The sequence below is a fragment of the Diabrotica virgifera genome, chromosome 7 (assembly GCF_917563875.1).
Source record: "Diabrotica virgifera virgifera chromosome 7, PGI_DIABVI_V3a".
NCBI lineage: Eukaryota > Metazoa > Arthropoda > Insecta > Coleoptera > Chrysomelidae > Diabrotica > Diabrotica virgifera.
In genome coordinates, this window is record NC_065449.1 from 94,183,846 (window position 1) to 94,205,171 (window position 21,326).

The 21,326-nt window shown below is 32.7% G+C and overlaps 1 protein-coding gene across 2 annotated transcripts in view; it reads left to right on the forward strand.

The window, feature by feature from the left end:
* The window catches only part of LOC114327508 (axin-1), a 220,694-nt gene that overhangs the window by 62,472 nt on the left and 136,896 nt on the right, over positions 1 to 21,326 (forward strand). For both annotated transcript variants that reach the window (XM_028276148.2, XM_028276149.2), the window contains exon 2: positions 20,361 to 20,402. The gene's annotated coding sequence lies outside the window, so the exon portion shown is untranslated. The remainder of the gene's footprint in view (positions 1 to 20,360; positions 20,403 to 21,326) is intronic.

A 21,326-nucleotide genomic window follows, 5' to 3' on the forward strand; every position in this document is an offset into this window, starting at 1 on the left:
GCAGTTGTTAAAAATTTAAACGCATTTTTCTCAAAACTACTTCTTCAAATGCGGTGGACATTGTAACTGAAAAACTACTCGGCCGATCTACCTGATATTTTGCACATATTTTTTTGAGACATTTCATGAGGTAACAACGTCGAGATATTTTTCTTATTTTGCTTATTTTTTTTTTTCAACAATAATAAATCTGTAGATTTTCACAAAATTTTTACCAAAAATTTCAATTTTTTGATTTCTGAGTGATGCCAAAAATTCAAAAATCATTAAAAATAAAAAACTCGACGTTGTGACCTCGTAAAACTCATAAGCTAATTAAATCTTTTTGAATTTTTTGTTTCGTATGATCTAGTGACGAATTCTGATGTCCACCGCAAAATCCATTTTTTTGTGAGCTGCCTGTCAAAATTTGTCACCAATGGCTTACTTTTCAATATGTTGGATTGAATTTTTTTCTAAATATTCTTTGGATTGTACTTAATATGTTTATTTAATTTAAAAATAAAATAACTGTACCATAGCTTCGAAAAAAATTCACAAAAATGTGCTTGATATGTTGATTTCAAACCATACCCCCCCCCCCCTTAAAATGGAATTCAAATGTCATAGTTAATATAAAATGTCATAAAAATCACATTTTTAAAATAGTTTGATATTAAAAAAATCCATTTATCCATACAATAGCAGTTAAATATTGCTTTGTTAGTCAGCTCTGAGCTATTCTGAAAATTTCAAGTACCTAGTTAGCCTAGAACTATTTTTAAAATGAATTACAAAATTTGCGGAGTCCGTGACACCAACCAAGCCAAGTATATAAAAACGTTTTAAAATGAATATAACCATTTTAAAATGAATAATCGTAATTATAATATGGTTTCTAGATGGTTCTGAAGCTATTTTGTTATGGCATATTTTTATTGTTAATAACTATTTGTGGCAGTGTATAACCTAATCATATCGGAAGAGGATATAGCAACTAAAATGATTGGAAAGCAAAAGCGTGAAAAAATATGGTCGAACTGGTACGATGAGAAATGTTTACAATCAACGCAAAGAAAAAATCACGCATATACAAGGCTATAAGGGTGAAGAACGAGCGAAGTAGAGGAAGAGTATAGGCAGCTGAGACGAGACGAAAAACGAATACTATAAAGAAAGAAGGAGCATATTATAGAAAACCAACTGGAAGATCTAGGGAAGTATAACACACAAATGGAACGACGAAAATTCTACAAACGAGTTAACCAGAACAGAAAGAAATTCAAACCTAGATTCAATAGTTAAAAACAGAACAAGTGAGATTATTGGTGTTAGTGATCAGATACTAAAAAGATGGACAGACAATTTTGAGGAGAGACTAAATATGAGAAGTGAGATGAGATGAGTAAGAAGTAGAAATCTAGCTCGTAAGACAAAAGGAAAAAGCTTCCTTGGAACACTGCAGGTTAATCTTCCCGAAGATTTTTCTCTTCGGGTTAGATAAACTTGCCAACCTTTAAATCGTTAAAACAGAGAAAAAATATATGTATGGCAAAACGGGAAACGCTCCAGTAGAAACAAATATGGTAAAATGGGAAAATATATGTAAAAGGCGATGTAAAACGTAATCGTGGGGTTTGCATGTGGAATATAGAATTTCTTCTCACATGGAAAAACTCACCCCAAAAAATAAAGTAAGTGTAAAAACTTCGATTTAGACAGATATGTCGCATTGGAGCTTTTTCACGCCCGGTGATGATATACTAGGAATAAAAAGGTGGGTTTCCATTGGGTTTCCAACCAATCGAAATCATAAATTTGCTAACGGTATTAACATAAGCCTGGTACACATCATCATCATCCAGCCCTTTGCGTCCACTGCTGGACATAGGCCTCCCTCATTTTTATCCATTGTGCTCTATTTTGAGCACTATCCATCCAATTTCTAGACAGTTTCTTGAGATCGTCAGTCCAACGAGTAGGTGGTCTTCCTCTACTTTTGTCTAATCTCGACCTCCACTCAAGTAATCTCTTCGTCCATCTCCCATCACTGATTCGGGCGACGTGTCAGGCCCAGTTCCATTTCAGGAACCCTGAAATGGAACTGGGCCTGGTACACACATGCCTGTAAAAGAGGAAAGTAGCTGGGATGCCAGTTGCTGGCATGAGACAGTAACTGGCATACACAAAACACATTTGCGAGTAATTGGCATGCCAACAGCTTGCATGCATGTACTAGTAAGGCAATAACAGCAGAGGGGTATACTACTAATCAGACTAATTTCCACGTGAAAAGTGCTAAAAATTTATTTTTTAAGTTTTTGAATTTCTTAAAACAAAAATGGAAAGGATTCGGAGTGAATTAAACAAGAACACGAGTTTTTTTTTGTAAGCATTTATTAACAATCAGAATTACATATTCTATGAGTTAATTTGATAACAAGTACAATAACTTATATCAACTATAGTATTGTACACTAAAATGGCGTTATGAGGTACATCACCCAGCGGTTTCACCTCAGTTTCACCGAAGATCTATAGGCCATAATCTTCGCAATCTTCTGTTGTTTAGTGGCTGCAGTAGTGATAATATTAATTGGTTGGGGTGGCCTTCCAATTTCTCGTGGTGTCTGTTGGCTCTTTTTTGAATTACTGTATTGACTAACGGGATGTTTAGGTCTCTATGAAGGGTTTGGTTGGAAATGTACCACGGGGCATTTGCGATGGTGCGTAGAATTTTTGATTGAGTTCTTTGGATAATTTGTGTATTTGATTTGCTGGCACAACTCCATAGTTCTATACCGTACGTCCATATAGGTTTGATGACTGTTTTATAAATTAGCAGTTTGTTCTCAATTGAGAGTCGAGATTTTCGACCTATAAGCCAATTAATTTCTTTTACTCTCAACTCAATTTGTTTCTTCTTCTTTAAAATGTGTTGTTTCCAGTTTAATTTAGAATCAAGATGAAGCCCCAGGTATTTGACAATATTCTGTTGTGGTATGTTGACTTGATTAAGGCTAATATTTGGGCATTGGTCTTTCCTTAGTGTGAAAGTTATATGTGTTGACTTAGTTTCATTAGCTTTTATGTTCCATTTCTTTAACCACTGTCCAATTGGACTAGGTGTTCTTGAAGTTTTAATACTGCAGCTGTCGGATCCTCTTCAGTTGCAAATATCGCTGTGTCATCAGCGAAAGTTCCAATGGTGGTTTGTGGAGAGGTTGGTAAATCGGATGTGTACAGTACATAAAGAAGTGGATCCAGTATACTACCTTGTGACTCCTGATTGAATTTTGTTACGGTTTGATAGTTGATCCTCCACTTTAGTTTCAAATTCTCTGTGATTTAGATATGATTTGTTGGGTAGAGATTTTTTGATTTTATAAAGTAATCCTGGGTGCCATACCTTATCAAATGCTTGGCTGATGTCTAGAAAGGCTGCTGTGCAATATTGTTTATTGTCCACAGCTCTGTTAATTACATTTGATATGCGATGGCATTGTTGCACTGTAGAATGCTTGTCGGAATCCAAATTGGTGTTCTGGGATGCAGTTTTGGAATTCTAGGTCGCTCATAATTCTTTTAAGTAACAGCTTTTCAAGAAGTTTTGACAATATTGGCAGTAGACTTATTGGGTGGTATGATGAAACATATGTTAAAGCTTTACCAGGTTTCTTACTTGGGCAATTTTTAGTGATTTAGGCCAATAATTAAGTCTTAAGATTGCATTTAATATGTATAATAACTTATTATACCTTTTCTAGGAAGTTGCTTTAGCATTGTTGCTGTTATGAGATCAGTGCCTGGTGCCTTCTTTTCATTCAGATGATTAATCTCATCTTTGATCTCCTTCGGTGTAATTAAAGTTAGTCGCTCTCGTTGATTAATTGGTAAGGCTAAGGCTAGTTCCTGCTCTACTTCTTGTACTTGGTCATTGTCGTGTGGCTTGAAGACTTCAGTTAGATGTTCAGCAAATAAATCAGCTTTTTCTTTGTTGCTTTTTGCCCATGGTCTTGGTGGTATTGAGTTTTTCCGAATTGGAGGTGAAGTATTTATTGGTTTATTTTTGTTTTTAAGAACAAGAGTGATGTATATTGCATCAAATAGCACGCTACTGGCACGAAAAATCAAATTGCCTGCGATTAGCTAGCATGCCAGGAACTAGCATGCTACTAAACATTCACACTTGCCAGTTTGGGTACAGTAGCGGGGCGCTTGCTAGTTACTGGTATGCCATTGTTCTAGTAACAGGCATGTGTTTCTCCATCTCCAGCTTTAGTCTTCAACAGGAAGTCGTGATCGTTAAAAAATTCATAAGCTGTTACTATTGGTCTAATTAAAGAAATATCATTTAAGAGACTTTGTGAATAGACCTTTTAAAGCGGCCGTGATAGGTATTACATAAAAAAAAGTATCAGAAAGAGTACTCTTCTGATTATCCAACAATATGATTAATCAACAGTTGATATTTTTAGACTACATGGATTCTTATTAATAACCAGATAAGAAACATGGTATACCGCACATAAGTTTCATAACCGAGTAAAGGTTTAATATTCTATATTTCTGGGCCAGTCCTACACTGCGTGAAAACAAGAAAAAAATTGTTCATCTCTGTCTTGCACATTAAATTTTACCCACATCCATCTTTCCAACTATGGAAGGCATGGCCTCGAGGTCTCTTTTGATGTTAATCTCGTGAGTCCTGAGAGCGGTAAAAGGAGACATTCTCTGTTCGATCATCACTTCCTTCTTCTACTACTTCGTTTTTCGTTTCATGGAGCCGTGCATTCCGATTTCAATTCTCTTTTTCTATCAACAATCGGTTATTACGAAGGTTGTGTATGTTTTGCAGAGAGAAAGGAAAAGCAGGTGACATTAGCAGTCAGGTATAAAAACGGTAATTGGGCGGTTGCAATCAATGCATGTTTGAGAAATTGAAGCTGAGGTTGATGGCAACGCAAATTGAAAGTCACAATTGAACGTATATCAAGTTTAGATGTAAGAAACGCCTCCTACTTTTTGAAAAACGTTATTTTCAACGGCTTTTCGTATATTACTTCTTACAGTATAAAATTTGTCAGTTTATTTCATTATGAATTATTATTTTTGAAGGTTATCTTCTGGTAAAAGTAAATAAATAGTTGCCCTAGGGCCGTAGCCATAGGAATTTTATCCATCCTTTGGATTTTGCGATGTTGGCATCTATATAAGACTTTTAGTCTGTTTTTGAAAGGCTTTGACCTTTGTATTTTTTGGTTGGCTCACCATGTTCTTGTAACACTGACGATACTCTTGTTACAGAGCGAAAACGTTTTGTTTCTACGTTTGTAGCCCTATAGGGGCTTTTTAAAGTAATATACCTTTTACCAAGCCAAACATTTTTTATTAAATTTTACAGTAGTAATTACAGTAATTTACAATAGTATTAAATTTTAAAGTAATTAATGGTATACAGCCAGCTACAGGAAATTTTTCCTTGTGGATTTTTAAATAAATAGTAATCATTGAATTAAACTGAACTAGAATAAACCAGAACTGCCTGTGGTGTACCCTGGCGGGTCCCGGTGAATTCGTAACTATTGTAATCCCCCCGTCCTAATTACAGGCCAATTGGCAACTCTAGCCCTCAGGTAATTTTACGATAACCCATGAACTACGGGTGAATTTGTAACTATTACTTTTTAAGTAATTCTTAACAATGTTGATAATCTACTACCGGTATCCCAGGTATGTACCTCTATAAATTACCTTGTCTGAAGGTGGTGTAAAAGGTATTCATCATTTATGTATTGTCTCTTGGCTCGACGAGTTACTATTTAGAGAAAATAGTTATAAAATAAATTACCTAATCGATTGAACACTTCAAAAATGATTCGCTTGCCAAATATAAAGAAAATATACAGTTTGGTTAAAAAGTTATGAGCCAAATAAAAAGTTGGCAAAATAGATAAAACAGTGTATTTGTCATTGATGATGTAAAACCCATTAAGTATGAGCTTTTTGAGATCATCTAAGTGTCCCCTTTTTTCAGTTAACGTAGGTTACTTTCCCAAATAAACACACTGTATAAATCAAATGCTTTGCTGTAATCAAACTGATGTAATCAATTCTTAAATTATACCCAAAAAGTTTTGATTTCTGCTTGTATTATTGTCCATAGCGTGTTTTCACGGTCTAATTGGTTTACTTGGTTTGAATGGAAAATAATTAAATTTTGTCAATTATTTGTCTTGTATAACTATCCAGTATTTTTACAGTACTATCAAGAAATTGTACACGTTAAAAGCATGATATACCGAAAACATGGTATCAATTTATTATCCTAATAAGGATGCTGAACAATTTCTGTCATCCGTACAGATACAATTTATCAATTTTCATTCAAGGATCAATTCGATGCACGTCCATGTAGACCAGTGGTTCTTAACTTTTATGGTGGTGCAAGTGATCTGTATAAATTAAAGTTGGTCATACTGATAAACGAACCACGGTCATTGTCCATCGGTTGAATATTCAAGAAATTTTTGAATGAACTTGTAAAGAGATATTTTCTATGACGTGAGGTCTTTTTGAGGTCTTTATGGAAGTGCTTTAGCTTTGATCATCCTGATCAAAAGTTTTCAGTGCCACAAGACTCAGAAATCAATTGTTTCTGAGTTGTCAGTGTCTGTTTTTAGGCCAGTTTTCAAAATTATGAATTTGGGATATCCCAATCCTACCCACCAGAATATCTCACTTTTTTTGACGAGTAAACATTAAGAAATGTCATTCCAAAACCATATTCGTGTATATTGAGATTCAGATGCCGTATATTGGACCAGCGCATTTAGCACAAAATAAGTTAATTTTTAAATACAGCACCTAAAGACTTGCAACTTTTTGCATTGTGTTCAAGATTATGTAAAAAACTACTTATAGAAAAATGGGTGGAAATGCATAGTTGCATTAGTTGATTTTAGTTTGCCTTGTACAAAAACTTATGTAACTGCGTCCACTGATCCGCATCGTACGGATCGCATCATCGGCAATGCTGAGGGGTTGCTTCGAGAGGCAACTTTTGCGATGCGTGCCGATGAGTCATTCGGAATGCCGATCAGTGGACGCATCCCACGCGCTCTGTTCGGAATTTCGCTTGGTCCAGTGGGAGCTAATCTACGGCTATTTGCATTTGACGATCGTCTTGTACGTAATGAAACAAGTAAACTCAGTTTTGACTTTTATTTTATATTATAGGTATATTCAGAAAAAAATATTACAGTCCATGATAAGTTGATTATGGGGATTAAAATATCATAAATATTAATAATTTTTTATGTTTATTGGTCTTTTTTAAGATATCTTGAGTATCTAACCAGATCTAACTATGAAAATTATTCTCGTTAAAAAACAACACATTTTTCTATCTTAAAGCAATGAACTTTTTAAAAAATATTAGACTTGTTAATGATGTTACTGAGAGAAGTATAAAATTAATTCAAGACATTATTTCATTGTCCCTCACAAAATATGAAAAAGCAAGTAAAGTGTGTTACAAGTTGTTGAAAACCACAGAAAGTATTTTACCGATTTCAGAAAGGCAACTTTAATTAATCTTTAAAGAAACTTTTACTGCTGTAGTTTTCCATTTAAATTAAATTGTAACAGCTTTGTGTATTCCTTTATATTCAAATGTATAATTAGTTAGAAAAATGGGTGATACTATGGTGTCTACCGTCGTCTTTCTGCTATAGCTTGCGGTCTACCGAGAGAATTGGTGTATGAGCTGTAATATTACTATACCGATAAAAAATATTTACAAATCATTTTTGAATGTATTTTTTAAAAACATGTAGTTTGTGTAAGGTTTTATAGGTCTAAAGTTAATAATTTTCGAAATATTTAAAATTACATATTGAGAGTTTAACCACTAGGTATAGTGTTTTTAAATATCTTAATATCTTTGACATAGGTATATCAATATAATATACAATGTGATCACTATATTTTTGAAGTTATAACCTTTACGATCGAGGGTGAAATTTTATAATTGCCTGGCGCATGCGCAGACAGACAGTATGGAGTTCGTTGCTAATCTTTCAAATTATGTATCAGCGCAAATAAGCCATTAAAATAATATATTAGTGTTTTTTAGTAAATGAATTATTTATTATAATTTTTGTGACTTTGGATTTGTCTTCCTTGGGCGTAAAATAATAAAATATCTATTTTTATATTTCATTTGTCACCGTGATGTGTAATTATGTACAGTCCCTGGCCATATTATTATGACCATCTATGAATTTTTACAAAAATCAACTATTCCACTAGGTACATTTTGTTTAAAATATGATTTTTAAATTTAATTTTGTTATGTAAAATGTTATACATTAACTATATTATATTTAATAATAAACACCAATAAAACATTTGAAAATGTTACATGTTTATATACTTTTTAATAATTTTTTGAACTTCTGACCATAATCAGATGGAAAATATTTGGAAACTTTTAAAACGAGAAATTTCCGATGAAAAGGTCACTAACGAAATTGTTTTGATTAAAGGACTAATATATCATTGAAACCACAAACCACAATGACAAATTAAAGCAAAAAAAAATTTAACTGGATTCAAACTATGCCAAGACGGATACAAGCGCTAATCAAAGTTAAAGGTGGCTCAACAAAATATTGAAAAAATAAAAATATGTGATATTTTTAAATGTTTTATTGGTGTTTATTATTAAATATAATATATTTAATAATAAACAGCAATAAACCATTTGAGAATATCCCATATTTGTATTTTTTTAATATTTTGCTGAGCTCCCTTCTAACTTTGATTACCACTAGTACCCGTCTTGACATACTTTGAATGCAGTTAAATTTTTTTGGCTTCAATTTGTCATTGTGGGTTCAACGATATATTAGTTCTTTAATCAAAACAATTTCGTTAGTGACCTTTTCATCGGAAATTTCTCGTTTTAAAAGCTCCCAAATATTTTCCATCTGATTAAGGTCAGAAGTTCAACAAAATATTAAAAAAATATAAATATGTAATATTTTCAAATATTTTATTGCTGTTTGTTATTAAATATATTTTAGTTAGTGCATAAAATTAACATTGGATAACAAAATTAAATTTAAAAACCATATTTTAAACAAAACGTACCTAGTGGAATAGTTGATTTTTATAAAAATTCATAGGTGGTCATAATAATATGGCCAGGGACTGTATATCCGAAACGTCAATAACATGCGCCTTGATAGCCTGGTTGGTAGAGCATTGGACCAGAGATCGAGAGATCGCGGGTTCAAATCCCGGACGATTCATTTTTTTTTATTTTTGGCATTGTTAAGTTTTGGTAATTATTGTTAATTTTTTGTATTGTAACTGTTAAGTATATTTATTTCGTTGAAATTATATAATAGAAGTATAACTTCTTACGTGCGTACAAAGTACACACACATTCTTTTTTTAAATGGTACACCCTGTATATTAGTATTGCATTCTGTAGTAAATATTACAGGCTTTCTTTTGATATCAGGTTGTATGTAGCTAAATGGCATGTTTTGTTTTGTAGATATTTAAAAAAGAACTATATATTTTATGTTTTTGAGGATTTTTATTACTAAACAGATACATTAAAATATCATATTTTACCATACTAATAAATGTAGTTAATGCATAAATTAATTATTAAATTAAATAATCAACCAATTTTAAAGTCTACCTTAGTAATTTTTCTACCCTAGCAGGTAGTGGTATCGGCAATCCGATCGCTGCCGATACAGTGGACGCAGTGTGAAAAATTAATCTGATGCGTACGATGCGTCCGATGTGTACGATGTGGGTCTGTGGACGCTTGCCTTTAAAATGCGTCTTCATTTGGTCGCCACGTTGGTGAGCGCCTTGCCTCAGGATTTAGGATGCTGTTACAACTAAGGCCGTTATTTATGACTTGCCATGTACTTGTGCATATCTATTTTCTAATTGTTCGATAAATAAATTTTTATTAATTTAATTAGAGCAGTGTTTTTCAATCTGTGGGTCGCGACCCCCAGGGGGGTCGCGAAGCCTTACTCGGGGGGTCGTCGACTGAAAGAAAAAGTTGAGGTTCTTAAAACACAATTTTAGTGGGAAGGATGTGCTTGTTTGTTTTTCAAAAGTTCATCAAATTGTGGTATGTACTATTTTTGAAAGGTTACTAATCAAATCATTTTCTAATTGCAGTCTATTTTTCTTTTTAGTTTTAATGTCTACCGTTGAAGAAAATGTCAGTTCACACAAGTATGAAGTGGCGAATTGCACTAATAATTTAAGAGCTTCCCTTGCCAGCTCTGGGTATTGGTGTTTTATTTTTATCCAAAATACGTCGACACTTTGCGAATAAAATTCCATTTTAAGCATGCCATCAGCAGCTAAATCTTGAAGACATTCTTTCATTTTTTTGTTGACATCAGTCAGATCTACTGATGTGTCCAACAAAGGGTTTAGAATCCATCTACGCCTATTGTCAGCTTCAGAGTGCAACTCTGGAAAGGATGTCAAAAGTTGCTCTTGTAAATTATGGAAGCTCCGTACAATGCAAATGTGAGCCGATACTGCAAAACTTTGGTCCGTTGCATTATCTTCATCAATCTTCTGAACATATGGAAAATACTCAAATATTTTGTTTTGCAGAGAGGTTGGCCACAAACGAAATTTTGTGTGAAATGCTTTTACTTTATCTTTAGCTGTAGTCTAGGGCACATCTGTTTTGAGATGGACGTTGAGAGGCGACTCAAATTTTTTTGCAGAAATTGCTTGAAAATAAATCAGATAATAATATTTGAGTTATCCTCCCTCTCAATAAGGTCCGGAACATTGTTTAAATAATCAAAATGTCAAAAAATGAAGGAAAAATTCGATTTCTTTCTTCGTTTTTTGATTATAACTTTAAAAGTATTCATTTCCGAGAAAAGTTGTACTAACATAAAAGTTGCGTAATTAAATTTCCTACAATATAGAATTGGTTAAAAATTTAAAAAATAGTCACTCTTGTTGCAAAATAGCAATAATTGTGAAAAAACCGTACAAAAACAAGTATTCGCATTTTACGTTTTTCAACCATTTATGCTACACTTAGGACCTTCACATTTCACCCAGAAAAACTTTATGATACAGTAAAACAATAATATAAATTTCATTAAGAGCGGTTCAATAGATTTTGCAAAATAAACTTTGCAATCCAGCTTTCGCAAAAAAAATTCATTTTTTCAAAATGTTACAGGACTGAAAATAAAGCAGATAGCAAGTTGAAATTTTTTTTGCTTATAGAAGTGTACTGTACCTTTCATTTGCAATTTACAAAGTTAAAACCGATTAATTACCACGCGGCGTCAGGAAATTTTTTAAATAAACATTAGTTTTTGGTGCTACGCGCAGGACAGCGGTGTTCGATTCACACAAGTTGATTTCCACCAAAATTTCTTCCAATCTTTATCTAATATATTATTTTCTTACTCTATATTTTGTTGTATTTTAATATTTTAATTCCACAAAAATCAAACTAATTTTATTATTGTTTGTGAAATATTGTTTAAACAATTGCATATTATGTTTAAAAATAATAAACTTTTATTCTCTTAGTTAAAATATATGAACAAAGAAAGTTTTTGCTAATTAAAGTGTTATTTCAAAGGATAGAGTATGTGTTTTTATTTTGCAATAAACAAATTTATTTATATCGAAATGTAATAAAAATTAAAATGTATCAATAATTATCAAAGGTCATTGGAATGTCCAATCAGAGCAAACTATCCGCTGTCCTGCGCGTAGCACCAATATTTAACGTTTATTTAAAAAAATTCCTGACGCCGTGGTCTTAATCGATTTAAATTTTGCAAAATTGCAAATGAAAAGTACAGTACACTTCTATACGCAAAAAAAATTCAACTTGCTATCAGCTTTATTTTCAGTCCTGTAACATTTTGAAAAAATGAATTTTTTTTGCGAAAGCTGGATTGCAACATTTATTTTGCAAAATCTATTAAACCGATCTTAACGAAATTTACAATATCGTTTTAGTGTATCATAAAGTTTTTCTGGGTGAAAGATGAAGGTCCTAAGTGTAGCATAAATGGTTGAAAAACGTAAAATGCGAATACTTGTTTTTGTATGGTTTTTTCGCAATTATTGCTATTTTGCAACAAGGGTGACTATTTTTTAAATTTTCAACTAACTCTATATTGTAGGAAATTTAATTACGCAACTTTTATGTCAGTACAACTTTTCACGGAAATGAATACTTTTAAAGTTATAATCAAAAAACGAAGAAAAAATTCGAATTGTTCCTTCATTTTTTGACATTTTGATTATTTAAGCAATGTTCCGGACCTTTTTGAGAGGGAGGATAACTCAAATATTATTATTTGACTAATTTTCAAACAATTTCTGCAAAAAAATTTGAGTCACCTCTCAACGTCCAAATGTACTAATATTTTTACAGATGCGCCCTGGTCTACTGTTAAAATATTCGCTTCTCTTCCTTGAAGGTTCTTGTTCAAATTGTTAAGGTGGCTAAAGAGATATGCCAAAATGCTAATTTCAAGAGCCAATAGGGTCAGAAAAACCGTAAGCATATTTAGATTTTGCATCTTGTAACAACATTAAAAATTCAGCTCTCAGTTCCAGAACTCTTGTCAACACCTTTCTTTTGGATAGCCAACTGACCTCTGTGTGATAAAGGAGATTTTGATGAAGCGAGTCCATATCTTAACAAACGATTCTGAATAGCCGGGTTTGCAAAGCTTTAGCTTTGATAGAATTTACAATTTTTAATACCCCCTTGAGCACGTTATTTATATCAGAAGGTACTACCTTAGATCCTGTCGATGAAGAAAACAGTGTGTCCAGGATATGTTTGGCATGATCAATTTTATTTTGCAATGAGACCCTATTTTTGCCATTCATAGTTTTAACGCCATCGCTTCAAATAGCGATATATTTTTCCCAATCAATATTGTAGTTGCAAGTGCTTTCTAAAAACATATCGTACAAACACTGACCAGTAGTGGTTGTTAATTTTTGACCCTCGTGAATAAAAGATAAATGTACCAAAATAGGAAAAAATTATTACCTAACGTATGTAGTTTTTAATTAAATTATTTCTTTGGCTTTCTATGACACCGGGGGGTTGCCAGAATATTTCAACCTGTAAAGGGGTCGCAAAATAAAAAAAGATTGAAAAACACTGAATTAGAGAAACGTTTTCTAAGGGGGCGCTATTTATATCCCTATTTGAGGGGTTGTGGGCACTAAAAGTGTTCGGAACCGCTGATTTGAGACTGAAAGCACAAAAAACCATTCATTCGAGAAAATATCTCTTGAATGGTTTGCTTCAGTAAGTACATGGTACATGGATCTCGCTTATTCGAGAAATGAATGAAACAGTTATATATGTCGTCGAGCATTTTTCGCGGCATATTAAATTCCAATCCGTTTGACCGTACTGGTGTACTTGAGGAGATAAGACAAAAAGTTGAAAAAATCTAGGACGTGCGTGGAATGCTTCTTTAGATGTTTTAGTTACGACAGTATGGTATACAACAGTATTCAGTTCTAATCCAATACCTTTGTATATAAATATGTGGACATTTTTTAACTACATATAGGCCAGGGTAATAAGACAAAAATATACTCTGTTCGTGACACTTCAGCAGCCAGCGTACTGAAGCGTTTTTTCTACAAGTAATACCTATAGAAACAAATTGTAACTATTTCCTGCGTAGGATCTGGCGGCCATTTTTATTTATAAACAATTAACTGTCAAAAAATGGCATTTCTCCCTTTTTTCAAATCAATGGAAAACAGTGAAACTTATGATTTTTTTAATACAAATATCTTTGAGATTATGGAAAAAGCTTTAAAATGACATATTACAAAGTTTGATATACTCATTTATTGTTAATATAATTGCGAAAAAAGGTTAGAATTGCAAAAAAAATATTTTCGCAATAACTGTTGTAAAAATTAGTGTACAGGTTTGAAATTCTTGTCAAATGAGGGTTCTTTGGTGCTAAATATGTGATAAAAATTTCAAAGCGATTCATTCAATTGTTTAAATTTTATTCGAATTGATTATCTCAGTGAGCATTTTTTTTGCAATAACATAAGTCAGAAAAAATGACGTTAGAACCATTCCATAGGTGTCAAATGGAAGAGCATGAGCTATATTTTCAACTCGGTTTAAAAAAAGCGAATAAAAATATCGTAAATATTTCCTTATAAATTTTTGAATAACTTTTTTCAAAAAAAATAACTTTTTTTACCCTGTTTTAAGTGCACAACTACCAAGTAATGTTATTTATATCATAATTGATAAAAAATTGTAATAAATATATATAATTTCTTATATAACAAAATAAAAAGTTTATAAGGAAAGATTTACGATACTTTTGCATAGTTATTTATTACTAATAAATGCATTTTTTATTCGCTTTTTTTAAAACAAGTTGAAAATATAGCTCATGCTCTTTCATTTGACACTTGTGGAATGGTTCTAACGTCATTTTTTTCTGACTTATGTTATTGCAAAAAAATGCTCTCTGGGATAAACAATTTGAATAAAATTTAAATAATTGAATGAATCGCGTTGAAATTTTTATCGCATATTAAGCACCAAAGAACCCATATATGACAAAAATTTCAAAGCTGTACACTATTTTTTACAATAGACAGTGTGTCCACGATTGGGGTGCCCAAAAGGAAAAACTTTTTTATTTTCAATTTTAGCGAAAAATGTTATTCTTGATAAAAAGTTTTGCATGTTCTAAAACCGCATAAAACGAAACAAAATTCAAGTTTTACAAATCCTGCTTAACTTTGTAGTCAATTTTATGTAAATCTCTATAAATTTTTGCATTAAGTTCGAAATCGTAACAATAATCTAGTGTTGCCAAGCCACAATGTAGCTTAGCAACTGTCAACTCCGATAAGTAATTTGCGAATTGTCATTTTTTTTTTCGACAATGTGGTTCTAAAAATAATTTATCTTGTGATCAATTTTATTGTTAAAATTATTGGATTAATAATCATTTAATTATTAAATAATTGGATGTTTCAAGGAGAACGACAAAGTCTAGTTTCATAAACCAAAGAAGTGAAAGGGTTGTTCTCCCAAGTTATTGTTGTTACAATTTCGAACTTAGTGCAAAAATTTATGGTGATTTACATAAGATTGGCTATAAAATTAAGCATGATTTAAAAAACTTGGGGTTTTAGAACAAGCAAAACTTTTTATCAAGAATGACATTTTTCGCTAAAATTAAAAATAAAAAATTTTTTCCTCTTGGGCACCCCAACCGTGGACACACTGGATATTGCGAAATTAATTTTTTTTGTAATACGTCATTTTAAAGCTTTTTCCATAATCTCAAAGATATTTGTACTAAAAAACCATAAGTTTCACTGTTCTCCATTGATTTGAAAAAAAAGGGAAAAATGCAATTTTTGACACTTAATTGTTTATAAATAAAAATGGCCGCCAGATCCTACGCAGGAAATAGTTACAATTTGCTCTTATAGGTATTACCTGTCGAAAAAACGCTTCAGTACCTGGCTGCTCGAGTGTCATAGAAAAAACCTTATTAGCCTGGACTAATATACTGATTCAGGTAGTATAATAATTTAGATGGTACATAGTTGAAATTATTCAAAGCAATGTCACATTTTCTGTTTGTGTTTGCTGTAAGATATATTGTAAAACCTAATATTACGATCATGCCAGGAGTTGATCACCAAAAGAGAAATTTTTAGGGTAATAATTTTAAAAAGTTATTGACAGTCAATGCAGTATCACAGTACCAGCAATGCCAGAAATGACAAGTCAAAAGTTTACACGGTGTTTTTAAGCAACTTCCAATGTTACAAATAATAATAGCAGTCAAGGATAATATAAAACCAAAATTTAGTACTTCCCACTATCCACTATCTGATGACATCCTTTTCCTTCCCTTTTAAAGGGTCTGTATACCTTGTCTTTTTCATTGAAACCTTTTTCTCTCAAGTGCTCTTCTACACAGTCCTTCCATCTTCTCCTCGGGTTTCCAGTATCTCTCTTTCCCGCAATTTCTAACAGCTTTATCGTTCGTCCCACATAGTTCTCATTTCTACGTCTGACGTGACCAAACCATTGCAGTCTTTGTTCTTGAACCGTGTTTTAATAGTGTCCCATTTTTCGTTAGGTAGAAGCCAAGGTATTTAAATTCTTATACTTGTCCTAGTTTTTCTCCAAGCATTTCGATGTTTCCAACCAGTCCTGCTCCTCCCAATCTCATATACTCCGTTTTCTACCTGCTAACTTTAAGTCCTTCCTGTTCAATGACACCTCTCCAACCCTTTATTTTATAAGATGCTACGATGCAAAAATCTTTTTACAAAGTTTTTTTTAGTGAAAGTTTTCTATCATAGTGTCGTCATTTTTTTATTACGGAAGCATTACTTTTAATGCCCGATTTGTTCATCTTTCAGAGTGTACCCTTTTTATTTTGATGTAGCTAGAAAAATCACCAATTTCCGTTATGTAGAAGCCAAGGTATTTAAATTCTTCTACTTGTCGTAGTTTTTCTCCAACCATTTCGATGTTTCCAACCAGTCCTGCTCCTCCCAATCCCATATACATACTCCGTTTTCTACCTGCTAACTTTAAGTCCTCCCTGTTCAATGACCCTTCTCCAACCCTTCATCCCTTTATTTTATAAGATGCGACCATGCAAAAATCTTTTTACAAAGTTTTTTTTAGGCAAAGTTTTCTAGTGTCGTCATTTTTTTATTACTTTTAATGCCTGCTTTGTTCATCTTGCAGAGTGTAATCTTTTTATTTCGATGTAGCTAGAAAGATCACCAATGGATATAATGCAAACGGCAGCTAGATACCTAACGCAACCTAACCGAAACGAAATCCAATAATTTCAAAAAAATGCAAAAAAGATTTATTGGAGAAAGTATGTGTGCTTAATTGGGCGTTTTAACTTTACTTCCTGAGGCGGTGGTCTCCAATACTCAGCAGTAGGCTGTACTCAGCCTACGGGGTCCATTGGATACCACCGGCTAAAGGCTGATTCTCATTATAACGCAAGGCAAGTGCTCGGCATGGGCAAGGCATCGGCTCGGCAAGATACATTTTACATAAAATCTTATGCACTGCACGGGATGTGGGATGTAATTCACCTTATGCGTGCCAGGCATGCGACGTTCTTTTCGAAACAATCTTTGCCGAGCACGTGCCTTGCCGGTTCCTTGCACGTCTAATGAGAATCAGCCTTAAGTCGGTGGTATTGGATACCACCGGCTAACTCGGTGGTCACTACAATTCACCCCGTAATTTGCATTTGTTTTAGAAGTACTCTTTTGTATCTATTTTCGCTTGTAAGATAGTTTGGATTACTCAAAGTTTATTAAAAGTAACGAAAGTGAACAATTTTCCTACGGCATGACGCTGTACGCAACCTACGACATTTATTGAAGACCACAGGCTTAGGTTTAAGTCGATGGTCTCCAATACACGCTGTACGCAGCCTACGACGTCTATTGGACCGGCTAAGTCGGTGGTCACTTCAATTCATCCCGTAATTTGAATTTCTTTTACATTTACTCTTTTTTAACTATTTTCGGTTGTAAGATAGTTTTTGTCCTTTAAATTTTATTAAAAGTAACGAAAATGAACAATTTCCCTAACAGCGTCTATTGGAGACCACTCCATTGAGGATACAATTTCTATAGTACTTATCCCCGGACGGAAATTCATGTTACGCTTTTATCAGAACATAAAAACATTTTAACAAAAAAAATTTAAAAATAAAAACATGTTACAAGAGTTGATACCCTAAAGGGCAGTTTACACGGTTTTGGCTTCGTATCCATCGAATTTTGACTGGCCTATCTCGACGCGTGAAGTCAATGATGTTTTAATTATTAATATTTGTGGCAGAAGAAAAAGTTATAAAAATCGCTGGACTTAATCACCAATAGAACATGAAAGTGTGGGCCGTCCCCGAAAAAGGTGAAGAGATGACCTAAGCACGGAGGGAAAATGTGAAGATAAAATAGAAAATTTACCTAAAATCAGGAGGCTAACAGGAAGAAGGAATTATTTCCAATGTTTCAAGTGTCAACCAAATCATTAACTTTTATCTGGCAAATCACAATTTGAGCTTTACTTGTTGTCTCTGTCTCTCTCATAAAATGTTGTTGCAATTGATCCATAATCTATCAGGACGTACCTTTCATTATGCATATTTTCGTTATTACTATTAAAGTAGGTAGTATGATATAAGACGGGCTTTTTTATAGAGCAATCGTATATCCTTTAGATTTAGAATGTTAGAGCCAAACCATAAAAATAATCTAATGAATATTATATTTTTGTTCTTCTTCTTCTTCCTCTTTATAAGCAATTCTGCTTGTTCATTGGCGGATTAATACCTCTATGGAAGGTTGTCACTCCATCTTTTGCGCGGAAGGCCGATACTTCTTCTACCGATTGGTGATTTATCTCTTGCTATTTTGATCACACGTGTCTCCCCCATGTCATGTGGTTATTCCATTCTTTTTATTATTTAGTGTCCATTCGTTTATACACTGTACGTTACATTGTCTTCTAACGTCTTCACTCCTCTTTCGATCTCTCAGCGTATTTCCTGTAATTCTTCCCAGTACTCTCATATCTGCCGTTTCCAGTAGTCTTTGTGTTGTGGCTGTATCGGGTCTTGTTTCTCATGCATATGTATTTATTGGCCTTACACTGGCTTTATAAATTCTTGACTTCATCTCAGTGTTAATATGTAGGTTTCGCCATATAGTGTTATTAGGGCATCCTGCCAGTCTATTTTTTTGTACTTGATTTCTCACTTCTTTGTCCAGGTCTCCGTAACTTGACAATGTAATACCAAGGTATTTTACTTCCATTACTTGTTCAATACTGATACCCTCAATTTCTATTTTACATATGATTGGTTCTTTACTGATTACATACTATTGTTTTAGTTTTCTGTGATGAAATTGTCATATTGAATTCTTTTGATGTTATTTTAAATCTGTGGACTAATCTTTGCTGACTATCTTCATCTTGGGCTATCAATATTGTGTTGACTCCATAGCAGAATATTTTTACTTCTTTGTTTCCCATTCTATATCCTCTTTCTTTGTTGACGTTTTTGATGATTTCATCCATGATTAAATTGAAGAGCATAGGACTCAATGAGTCTCCCTGTCTTATTCCGCTGCCTATATCTATAGGTTCTGTAAGTTGTCCATCTATTCTGACTTCCATTTTGTTGTTTTGGTAGATGTTTTCAATAGTTTTTATGATATCTAGGGGACTTCTCTATTATACAGAAGATGGATTACATCTTTGAGTCTTACTCTGTCAAATGCTTTCTCCAAGTCAATCAGACATAGAAATGCTGGTCTATTATACTCTAGTGATTTCTCAGTAATTTGCTTTATGACGAATATTGCATCTGTACACGATCTTCCAGTACGAAAACCCTGTTGTTCATCTGCTAAACTTGTCATCTGATTCATTAGTGGCCGGTTTTACCAACGACAAATAGTAGTTTATTCTATGGAATAAGTTATTCGACCAATAAACTGACATTTCTCCATTTTACTAACGTCAAATAAGACTTATTTTATTTATTTATCAAATAAATATTTACTGCTCGAATAAATTGGCAAGTTAATCTCGCTGTAAATATCTATAAGAAAGTAAATTCGTCGGTTTAACTTTAAATTATCAAAATTATATTGAAACAAAATAAAAATATAAACGTCTAATAAATTTTATTCGAAGAATAACTATTAATTGATTTATGTGTTGTTGGTGAAACGGAACCTAAGTCTTGTAAAATTTTAGTTGTAAGTTTTAGGGTAATATTTAACAAGTTGATACCTCTGTAGTTTTCTGGCTGCTTTTGATCTCCTTTTTTAAATAGTAGAATTAGTTCGCTCGTTATCCATTCTTCCGGTATTTTATAGTGTTTTATGATTTTGTTAATTAATATTGTTAGTTGTTCTGTCATTGCTGCTCTACAATAGGTTTGTTCTAGCAAACAGTCAAACTAGTCAGAAACCGTCAGCAAACAGTTGGTCAGTGAGAGAACATAATACAGTCACCAGTGCTATCCCATCTACTCGCACTGGTCGACTATTCGCTGATGGTTTCAAACCGTTTGAAACTGATGCTAGAACAAACCTAATATTTCAGTAATTCGTTTGGTATTCCATCCTTAACTGCAGCTTTTCTGTTCTTCAGCTTTTCAAGCGTTTTCGAACTTCCGGTGTACTTATATTAATATCTTCATAATATTTTTGTTGTAGTATTAATACATATATTTATGTTTTTCCATTTTCAGTGCGGGATTGACACAACAAAACCTAGTGGACAATCAACTTTGGTAAGTATTCATTTTGTTTACTATCAAAAGTCTCTAGTAAAGTTATACATAAGTAAATCCTTTTATCTTTACTGCTTTAGAATCCCTTTGATAAATTCAAACAAGTTAACAAGAATGTCACGTTTAAAAATAAATAAACGTCAATAAATAAATTCCGGAGTACGAACCGACCGTTTACGAAATAATAAAAGCAAAAATTTCAATAAAGAAATAACAAGATGTGACACTTCAAAGAGACAACACAAGAAAAATTAAATATGAAATTAAAAGCAAAAACTAAGCCGTCATAAATTGTGACATGAAACGGGCCGCATCGGTGTGTATTTACCACCCGTATTTGAATCGATGTTAGGCCAGAATAACGTTTACATTTTCATCGAAAAATTTGGCTCGTTTATTTTTGTTGATTTTCAAATATGTATTCGCTTAGTTCTTGTCATATTATCTCTTTTTTTATCTTGCTTCTGTCTGATGAACAAATAGTCTAGTAAAATAAAATTACACTACATGTAAATCAAAATGTAAATTCGTACAGGTTGAAACAAATTTTATATCAAAGTTTAGGTGGGTACAAAAGATATTTTCAAGAAAGTATCCAAATCATACAAGGGGATCATTGTTTAAATAATTAAAAAGGGGTCATTTTTGCAAAAAAATTACTTTTTTAATTGCCGATGTCATTCAATTACTAATAAAGGTTTATAGGATTGTTTTCCACAAAGTTGAAGGGTAAATCTTTCACATAAGACTTACTAAATTAAATTTGACCCCCTATTTATTTAAATAATTATACATAAAACTTTAAAAACAAATTTGCAAAAAAATATTTTTAGCGTTTTAAATAAGCACTATAAAATATCTTATTTTACAGGAGAAGTTGCGCTATGTTATTAGTATTAATAAAAAAAAATGGTCCAATAATAT